This window comes from Sparus aurata, chromosome 12 (assembly GCF_900880675.1).
Source record: "Sparus aurata chromosome 12, fSpaAur1.1, whole genome shotgun sequence".
NCBI classification, from domain to species: Eukaryota; Metazoa; Chordata; class Actinopteri; order Spariformes; family Sparidae; genus Sparus; species Sparus aurata.
Window position 1 is genome coordinate 29,976,451 of NC_044198.1, and position 10,000 is coordinate 29,986,450.

The 10,000-nt window shown below is 44.9% G+C and overlaps 1 long non-coding RNA gene across 1 annotated transcript in view; it reads right to left on the bottom strand.

Moving 5' to 3' along the window:
* Positions 1 to 6: 6 nt before the first annotated feature.
* LOC115592412 (uncharacterized) overlaps positions 7 to 10,000 on the bottom strand; it is a 13,000-nt gene continuing 3,006 nt past the window's right edge. The window contains exons 2-3 of the long non-coding RNA XR_003986141.1: positions 3,195 to 3,247; positions 7 to 2,348 (exon numbers count right to left, since the gene is read on the bottom strand). This is a non-coding gene — a long non-coding RNA (uncharacterized LOC115592412). The remainder of the gene's footprint in view (positions 2,349 to 3,194; positions 3,248 to 10,000) is intronic.

A 10,000-nucleotide genomic window follows, 5' to 3' on the forward strand; every position in this document is an offset into this window, starting at 1 on the left:
GCCTCCCTCTGTCCTGCCCGGTTAATCATCAACAAATCAGACCATTTTCCCAATGAATGAACCAATCAGGAGGCAGGTGTGGAAGTGGGAAGAGGGGCGGGGCCTGACTGAGTGATGTGTCAGTGCAGGGAGCAGAGTGACATTGACACTGTGACCTCATCACTGTGACATCACTGTCACCTTTCACCCAGTGAGCACATACAGCATCGAGTGTGGGTCAACACGGCACTGTAGTCACACAGGACGTGTTCAGGGTCAGCATCGAGTGTGGGTCAACACGGCACTGTAGTCACACAGGACGTGTTCAGGGTCAGCATCGAGTGTGGGTCAACACGGCACTGTAGTCACACAGGACGTGTTCAGGGTCAGCATCGAGCGTGGGTCAACACGGCACTGTAGTCACACAGGACGTGTTCAGGGTCAGCATCGAGTGTGGGTCAACACGGCACTGTAGTCACACAGGACGTGTTCAGGGTCAGCACTGAGCGTGGGTCAACACGGCACTGTAGTCACACAGGACGTGTTCAGGGTCAGCACCGAGTGTGGGTCAACACGGCACTGTAGTCACACAGGACGTGTTCAGGGTCAGCACTGAGCGTGGGTCAACACGGCACTGTAGTCACACGGGACGTGTTCAGGGTCAGCACCGAGCGTGGGTCAACACGGCACTGTAGTCACACAGGACGTGTTCAGGGTCAGCACCGAGCGTGGGTCAACACGGCACTGTAGTCACACAGGACGTGTTCAGGGTCAGCACCGAGTGTGGGTCAACACGGCACTGTAGTCACACAGGACGTGTTCAGGGTCAGCACTGAGCGTGGGTCAACACGGCACTGTAGTCACACAGGACGTGTTCAGGGTCAGCACCGAGCGTGGGTCAACACGGCACTGTAGTCACACAGGACGTGTTCAGGGTCAGCATCGAGTGTGGGTCAACACGGCACTGTAGTCACACAGGACGTGTTCAGGGTCAGCATCGAGTGTGGGTCAACACGGCACTGTAGTCACACAGGACGTGTTCAGGGTCAGCATCGAGTGTGGGTCAACACGGCACTGTAGTCACACAGGACGTGTTCAGGGTCAGCATCGAGCGTGGGTCAACACGGCACTGTAGTCACACAGGACGTGTTCAGGGTCAGCATCGAGTGTGGGTCAACACGGCACTGTAGTCACACAGGACGTGTTCAGGGTCAGCACTGAGCGTGGGTCAACACGGCACTGTAGTCACACAGGACGTGTTCAGGGTCAGCACCGAGTGTGGGTCAACACGGCACTGTAGTCACACAGGACGTGTTCAGGGTCAGCACCGAGCGTGGGTCAACACGGCACTGTAGTCACACGGGACGTGTTCAGGGTCAGCACCGAGCGTGGGTCAACACGGCACTGTAGTCACACAGGACGTGTTCAGGGTCAGCACCGAGCGTGGGTCAACACGGCACTGTAGTCACACAGGACGTGTTCAGGGTCAGCACCGAGCGTGGGTCAACACGGCACTGTAGTCACACAGGACGTGTTCAGGGTCAGCACCGAGCGTGGGTCAACACGGCACTGTAGTCACACGGGACGTGTTCAGGGTCAGCACCGAGCGTGGGTCAACACGGCACTGTAGTCACACGGGACGTGTTCAGGGTCAGCATCGAGCGTGGGTCAACACGGCACTGTAGTCACACGGGACGTGTTCAGGGTCAGCACCGAGCGTGGGTCAACACGGCACTGTAGTCACACAGGACGTGTTCAGGGTCAGCATCGAGCGTGGGTCAACACGGCACTGTAGTCACACAGGACGTGTTCAGGGTCAGCACCGAGCTGCTGGACCAGTGTTGGGCTATATTAAAACGTATAAGTATAAAAAGTGTTCTTAATGTTCTTATCAATAGCACTCTAATCATAGCACTTAAACTCGCTTACACTTAAAGTATCCTTGATAAATAGCAGCCACGATGCTCAGATGAAGGCTTTACAATTGTTTCCATTATTCTTTTTAGTCTATTGACTGTGACATGTCTGTCATGCGACAAATGTATCTATTGTAAGTTGCTTTGGACAGATGTATCTGCTAAATGCCTATATTATCTTAGCAAGCTATGTGGCTAGCTGCCAACTTTGTTTAGCCAAAAAAATATGACATGATCGATTTGCCTGAATGCACGTGAATTCAGCGAAAGAACCAGAACCAGAAAAACCAGAAGGAAAAAGAGTCCTAACTCCTACCTGTGTGGGTGTGGCCAAAGGAGGCGGGGCTCCATCCTCCTGTTGGTCCCTTGTCCTGAAGTGATGGTAACCAAGGTAACCACCACCTGTCACTAGAAGGAGAGGGAGGGGCCGAAGCCGGGGCAGGAAGCCACGACCTGAAGAGAGAGAGCCGATTGGTCCAAAAGATCTGACATAGAATCTCGCAGGTTCTACTGATGAGGAGAAGCAGGAGCAGGAGCAGGAGCAGGAGGAGGAGCAGGAGGAGAAGCAGGAGCAGGAGCAGGAGGAAAAGGAGCAGAAGGAGGAGCAGGAGGAAAAGGAGCAGAAGGAGAAGCAGGAGCAGGAGCAGGAGGAAAAGGAGCAGGAGCAGGAGGAAAAGGAGCAGAAGGAGGAGCAGGAGCAGGAGCAGGAGCAGGAGGAAAAGAAGCAGGAGGAGGAGCAGGAGGAAAAGGAGCAGGAGCAGGAGCAGGAGGAAAAGGAGCAGAAGGAGGAGCAGGAGGAAAAGGAGCAGAAGGAGAAGCAGGAGCAGGAGCAGGAGGAAAAGGAGCAGGAGCAGGAGGAAAAGGAGCAGGAGCAGGAGGAAAAGGAGCAGGAGCAGGAGGAAAAGGAGCAGAAGGAGGAGCAGGAGGAAAAGAAGCAGGAGCAGGAGCAGGAGGAAAAGAAGCAGGAGGAGGAGCAGGAGGAAAAGGAGCAGGAGCAGGAGGAAAAGGAGCAGAAGGAGGAGCAGGAGGAAAAGGAGCAGGAGGAGGAGCAGGAGGAAAAGGAGCAGGAGCAGGAGCAGGAGGAAAAGGAGCAGGAGCAGGAGCAGGAGGAAAAGAAGCAGGAGGAGGAGCAGGAGGAAAAGGAGCAGGAGCAGGAGGAGAAGAAGCAGGAGGAGGAGCAGGAGGAGAAGCAGGAGCAGGAAAAGGAGCAGGAGGAGGAGCAGGAGGAAAAGGAGCAGAAGGAGGAGCAGGAGGAAAAGGAGCAGGAGGAGGAGCAGGAGGAGAAGCAGACAGACTCACCAGTGTTGATGCTGCGCTGCAGTGTCTGTCGGCTGCAGTTCAGAAGAGAAACTCTAAAAAAAAAAAAAAAAAAGATATTTTTTAAATGTTTGAATTACGGACGTGTGAGAACATGTGTGAGAACATTTGTAGAACATGTGTAGAACATGTGTGAGAACATGTGTGAGAACATGTGTGAGAACATGTGTAGAACATGTGTAGAACATGTGTGAGAACATTTGTAGAACGTGTGTAGAACGTGTGAGAACATGTGTGAGAACATATGTGAGAACATGTGTGGAGAACATGTGGAGAACATGTGGAGAACATGTGTGAGAACATGTGTGGAGAACATGTGTGAGAACATGTGAGAAAATGTGAGAACATTTAAGCCTTTTTTCTTCATGTGTCCATTATACGTGACAATATTTTTTTTTAAACGTTTGAATTACGAAACAAGATTATTCAGTGTACAAAACATGTGGAGGCTGAAACCACACAGACGGGGAACATGTGTGAGAACATGTGTGGAGAACATGTGGAGAACATGTGTGAGAACATGTGGAGAACATGTGGAGAACATGTGGAGAACATGTGTGGAGAACATGTGGAGAACATGTGTGAGAACATGTGTGAGAACATGTGGAGAACATGTGGAGAACATGTGGAGAACATGTGTGGAGAACATGTGGAGAACATGTGTGAGAACATGTGGAGAACATGTGGAGAACATGTGGAGAACATGTGTGAGAACATGTGTGGAGAACATGTGGAGAACATGTGTGAGAACATGTGTGAGAACATGTGGAGAACATGTGTGAGAACATGTGGAGAACATGTGTGAGAACATGTGAGAAAATGTGAGAACATTTAAGCCTTTTTTCTTCATGTGTCCATTATACGTGACAATAAGTGTTATTGCAGCACAATTTGATCACATGAAGAAAAAAAAAAATGTCTCTCGAGCTTCTCCCCAGTGTCCCTTTAGGGCCTCCGTAGGGTTTAGAAGTAGTTTGAGGTTATTTTAATTCACATTATTTGAGCGAGTAGACAAGATCAAGTATCAACAAGGAGGAGCTGAGGAATAAGACCAGAGAGGGGCAGAACAGCTACAGGAGGAAGATGGAGGACCAGCTGCAGCAGAGAAACATCAGTGGAGTTCTCTGACGACAGAAATGGTGACGTAAGGGTAAAACATCTGGTGACGCAACCAGGAAATGCTCCAAAGGCTAGACCGTCACATTTAACAAAGGCTGACGAGGTTAACAAGGTCTCTCTGAAGGACTCGCCTTCAAAGACCACAAAGGCCGAGTCCTTCAGAGGATGCAGACTAGGGCTGGGCGATATGGCCTCAAATCAATATCACGATATATTGAGCAACTCACCTCGATAACGATAAGTAATAAACCCCCCCCCCCCCCCCCCCGCATCTAAATAAAAGGAAAAAAAATCCTGTGTATTTACAGAAATGCCACTTGTAAAACTACTGTAAAACTACATTGTAGTTAAGATTTATATTATTTATTTAGTAGTTAAGAACAACTGATAAGCACACGATTGAACAGCTGAAAAGCACAGATTACTTGAAATGACAACAACTGAATAAGTTTAAAAGTATAAAATATACAGTCCCTTATAAACAAATTCTAAGCTTCTCACTTCTTTTATTTCTTCGAATTGAATCACGTGGTTGTACAGCAGGTGGTGGAAGAGGTTGGATGTAAATAAATAAACATTTTGAGGACTTCAGAATCAGAATCTAAGACATGAGACAAAATAGTGGAGAAGTTGATATTGCTGCTTAATAATATGTTAACCTCTTGAGCATTAGAGAACTTTTTTTAACCATTATTTTCTTTATCATTATATATTTTGATAGACACAGAATCTGTTTCAGAGGTCAGAGGGTCACATGACATGGAAGCTATTGAGAAAAAAATCAAGATTTCTGCATATTAATATTCATATAAAATAGAGGAAGCACTAAAGTACAATAAACATAACTGTGTCTCATTCGTCCAGTTTACTAATACAATCTGCTGCTGGAGTCACTGGGCCCCATGTCATGGAAGATACTGAAAGAACTGCAATTATTTTGTATTAATATATTTATGCCAAGTAATTTGATGACAGTCCCTAAATCAGTTTCCAGTGATTCAGTGCCATGTTCTGGGAGGTGAGCTGACCGTCCTCCTGCTGCTCACGCTGGGTGAACCTCAGTAAAGTGGCGGCTGGACCCGAGTAGAGCTTAGAATCAAGCCCGACCCGAGCCCGTGCACGTTGTGTCCGAGCCCGACCCGAGCCCGTGCACGTTGTGTCCGAGCCCGTGCACGTTGTGTCCGAGCCCGACCCGAGCCCGAGCCCGTGCACGTTGTGTCCGAGCCCGACCCGAGCCCGTGCACGTTGTGTCCGAGCCCGTGCACGTTGTGTCCGAGCCCGACCCGAGCCCGAGCCCGTGCACGTTGTGTCCGAGCCCGACCCGAGCCCGTGCACGTTGTGTCCGAGCCCGACCCGAGCCCGTGCACGTTGTGTCCGAGCCCGACCCGACACACTGAATGTAATTATGAGCCCGAGACCGATTTAAACCCGACAGCTGTTTAATACGTGGGCTGTTATAACTGACGTTCTCGACTACAATTGCGAGTTGTTTGAACTACAGAAATCTTAATGAATAATGCAACAAGTGCCGCACTTAATGCACTCGACAAAGCCGACACATGTTATTATCACGGCCCACGACTTGTTTAAAATGGGTCCACACCTCCGACTTTCCTCCAAACTTGCTCAAAGTTAATTCTACTGTTTTTATGTTTTTCTTTACATCTTCATGCTCCATGTTGCACTTAAGCTACACAATCAGTGATGCCGGTAACGCGTTACTAGTTTTGTCATTTTCCTCAGTAAAAAAAAATATTTTTGCTTTCTTCTTGCGTCTCGGGGAGTGACGTCACGTACGCGAGAAGTCACGTTTTCCAGCATGAGGACACTCACGTGTCAGAACACGCAGAAACACAAATGCAAACAACAATGGAGGGAGGAGAGAGATGCGCGTTTTCTAGCTGGAAATACAGTCATTATTTTGAGTCAATAAAAAACAAAACACAAATGTTTGATCAACGGACGGCCCGGCCGAAGACAGTGGCCTGTTGCAGCCTTTGAACGCAGCATCATTACACAAACTGTCCGCCACTCACAGCGAGAGTGGGTTCACTTGATTACTAACCTGACATAGCTGGTGTCGCATCAGCGGGCCGGAGTTTGCATTAAAATTAATGTAAAATAAGCACATCGGTATACGCTGGGGTAGATTAATCAAGTGGACCTAACATGTCCCCTGTCCCTAGTGGATGTTATGCCTATGACACCGAATATACCGACATGGCCAAAATGACGTCGGTTATCGTCGTAAATTTCGGTATCGGTAAATTTTCGGTTTATCGCCCAGGCCTGATGCAGACCCTGAACTGAGACTGCGGTCAAGCTAGCCTCCAGTTAATTTGCAGTGCCTGTATATAGACGATGTTACGGTAATGCAGTGCCAGGACAGAATTCAAAATAAAAGCAGAGATTTACGAAGGCAGTCTGCAATTTCACACAAATTCAATCAATCAGCCAGTCTGTTAATTGATTGATGAATTAATTAAACGATTAGGTAATTACTTACTTGGGCATTTAAGGAATTAATTCATTGATTATTTACTGAATTCATATTACCATCCTAATTCTGATCACACGGAAGCCTTAGAAGATGGAGGCCATAACATTTCATCTGTGTGTATAATTAGTCAAACATAAAAATAAACACAATAGCTGGAGTTTCTGATGAGGAATTTCAAAATAAAAGCCCACCTAATAGTCAAATATTTTAAATATTTCCCTCAAGTTCGGATTCACGTGAAGATGAAACTCTCTGTTTCCAAAGACTCATTTCACTTCAGACTGATAGTACTCCACCACAGCGAGTCACGTAGATAATTCAAGGAAGTTCTGATGTGGATTTTCTAAATTAAAGCCTTCTGAAATGTGACATTTTTGCTAATATTGCCCTATGATTTTAGATTTACTTTGAAAGAAAACACTTCAGACTGATAGTACTCAACCTCAGAGTTGCACTCAGATAATTCCAGGAAGATCTGATGTGGATTTTCAAAATTAAAGCCCTCTAAAGTATTAAATATTTTTAATATTCCCGTGTACATTTCAATTAATGTTAAATGGAAACTACCTGTTTCCAAGGAGTAATTTCTGTTCAGAATAATAGTACTCCACCTCAGAGAGTCACTCAGGTAATACCAGGAATTTCTGATGTGGAATTTCAAAATTAAAGCCCTCGTAAATGTCAGATATTGTCAATATTTACATATAAATTCAGATAGATATGTCAAGGAAACTACCTGTTTCCACAAACCCATTTTACACCAGACTAATAGTTCTCAGCCCCAGATATTCACTCATGTAATACCAGGAAGTTTTGATATGGAATTTCAAAATTAAAGCCCTCTGAAATTCCAAATATTTTCAGTTTTTCTCTCCAATACAGAATTACATTAGAAACAAAATACCTGTTTCCACAGACTAATTTCACTTCAGAATGATACTACTCCACCTCAGAGAGTGACTCGTGTAATACCAGGACGTTCTGATGTGTTGTTCCAAAATAAAAGCACCCTCGAAAGTAAAGAAAAAAAGTCAATATTTCCATATGAATTCAGATTGATTTTAGAAGGAAACTACCTGTTTCCACAAACTGATTTCAATTCGGGTTGATAGTACTCTCTGAGGTGGAGTACTATCAGTTCTGATGTGGAATTTCAAAATTAAAGCTCTTTGAAATGTCAAATAATTTCAACATTTCCCTCAAATTCTGATTTACATTAAAAAAATACTACCCGTTTCCACAGACTAATTTTACTTCAGAATGATAGTACTCCACCTCAGAGAGTCACTCATAATAACAGGAAGTCCTGATTAAACTTCCAATATTAAAGCTCCCAATTAGCCGCTTATTTTTAGAGGGCATTTATTTTAGAATTCCACATCAGAACTTGCTGGTATTATCTGAGTGAGTCTCCAAGGTGGAGTACTATCAATTGGAACTGAAATAACTCTGTGAAAACATGTAGTTACCTTTTAATATCAATGTGAATTTAAAGGGAAATATTGAAAATATGACACTTTCGAGGGCTTTAATTTTGAACTCCACATCAGAACCCCCTGTTATTACAAGAGTGACTCTCTAAAGGGGGATGACTATCAATCTCAAGAGAAATAAGCCTGTGAAAAATATTGATTTTTTTGTTTTTGTTTGAAGTGGGCTTTCATTTTGGAATTCTATATCATAACTTCCTGATATTATTGTGAGTCTCTGAGGTAGAGTAGTATCAATATGAACTGAAAATAGTCTGTGGAAACCGGTAGGTATCTGAATTTATACTGAAAATATTTGACACTTTAGAGGACTCTGATGTTGAAATTCCACATCAGAACTTCCTGGTATTACATGAGTGACTCTCTGAGATGGAGTACTATCAATCTAAACTGAAATTAGACTGTGGAAACAGGTAGTTTTCTTTCAAAGTAAATCTGGAACCAAAGGGAAATATTAGCAAAAATGTCACATTTTAGAGGGCTTTAATTTTGAAGATCCACATCAGATCTGCCTGGAATTACATGAGTGACTCTCTGAGGTTAAGTACTATCAGACTGATGTGAAATTAGTTTGTGGAAACAGGTAGTTTTCTTTCAAAGCCAATCTCAAATCATAGGGAAATATTAGCAAAAATGTCACATTTCAGAAGGCTTTAACTTTGAAAATCCACATCAGATCTTCCTGGAATTACATGAGTGACTCTCTGAGGTCGAGTATAGAGATGGGATTTATGGCTCTTTGACGGGAGCCGGATCTTGGTGAGCCGTTCCTTTCAAAGAGCCGTTCAAAAAACTGGCTCATTTGACTGATTTTTACATTTATTTAAGTTGTAAGAAGCCAGCCTGGTGGTAACTCATTTTATCTTGGAAATAATCACTGGGAGGTATGATGGGGTGAGATTTGGAACAAAACTGTCCTCCTCCTAATGAAGACCGCTGCAGCTGCTCTGCTCTCCGAGGCAGCAGGGCAGTCACGTGTTTCTGTTTTTTTGGGTTTTTTTTTTACACAAAGGCAGCGTGCACAACTCAGATGGCCTCATGCTACATTTGCATATCTAATAAGCACCGTGCAGCTGGGCTGCGCTTCTCCCCGTGTAACTTCTCTGTCCCACTCAGGGGAGGAGCAAAGGAGGAGCACACAGTGATATAAACATTTTATCAAAAAGATCCCATGTTCATGTTAACGAGCCGTTCAATAGAATCGGTTTGTTCGTGAACGTCACAACACTAGTTAAGTACTATCAGTATGAAATTAGGAAATCAGGTCGCACTCGGGGATCGACACCTTTTGCCTGCCATGACGGTGACGCGCCTTAGATGCTGCAGCTAATGTGAGTAGATCAAAAACCTTTGTTTTCATAAACTCTGTGTACACAAACAATGTTCTCAATGCTCGTGTTCATGTGTAGAGACCCTGGTGAGGCTACAAACAAAGTTTCATGTTGTGTCGAGCCTTCTTAGTGTTCTAAAAATAGCGATTTTGATGCCATCGTATCTCTGCCCCATGCATTCCCGTTCAAAATTAACATGCCCGAAAACGCAAATGCGGTAAATCTTAAAAGTGCCTCTTTCGTTGTAATTATGCTTTTACACAAAGGTTTGACTCATATTCAATCGCAAATTAAGCCTCAGTTGCTTTTTGGCGAGAGTTTCACTTTAAGTAAATAATCAATGAATTA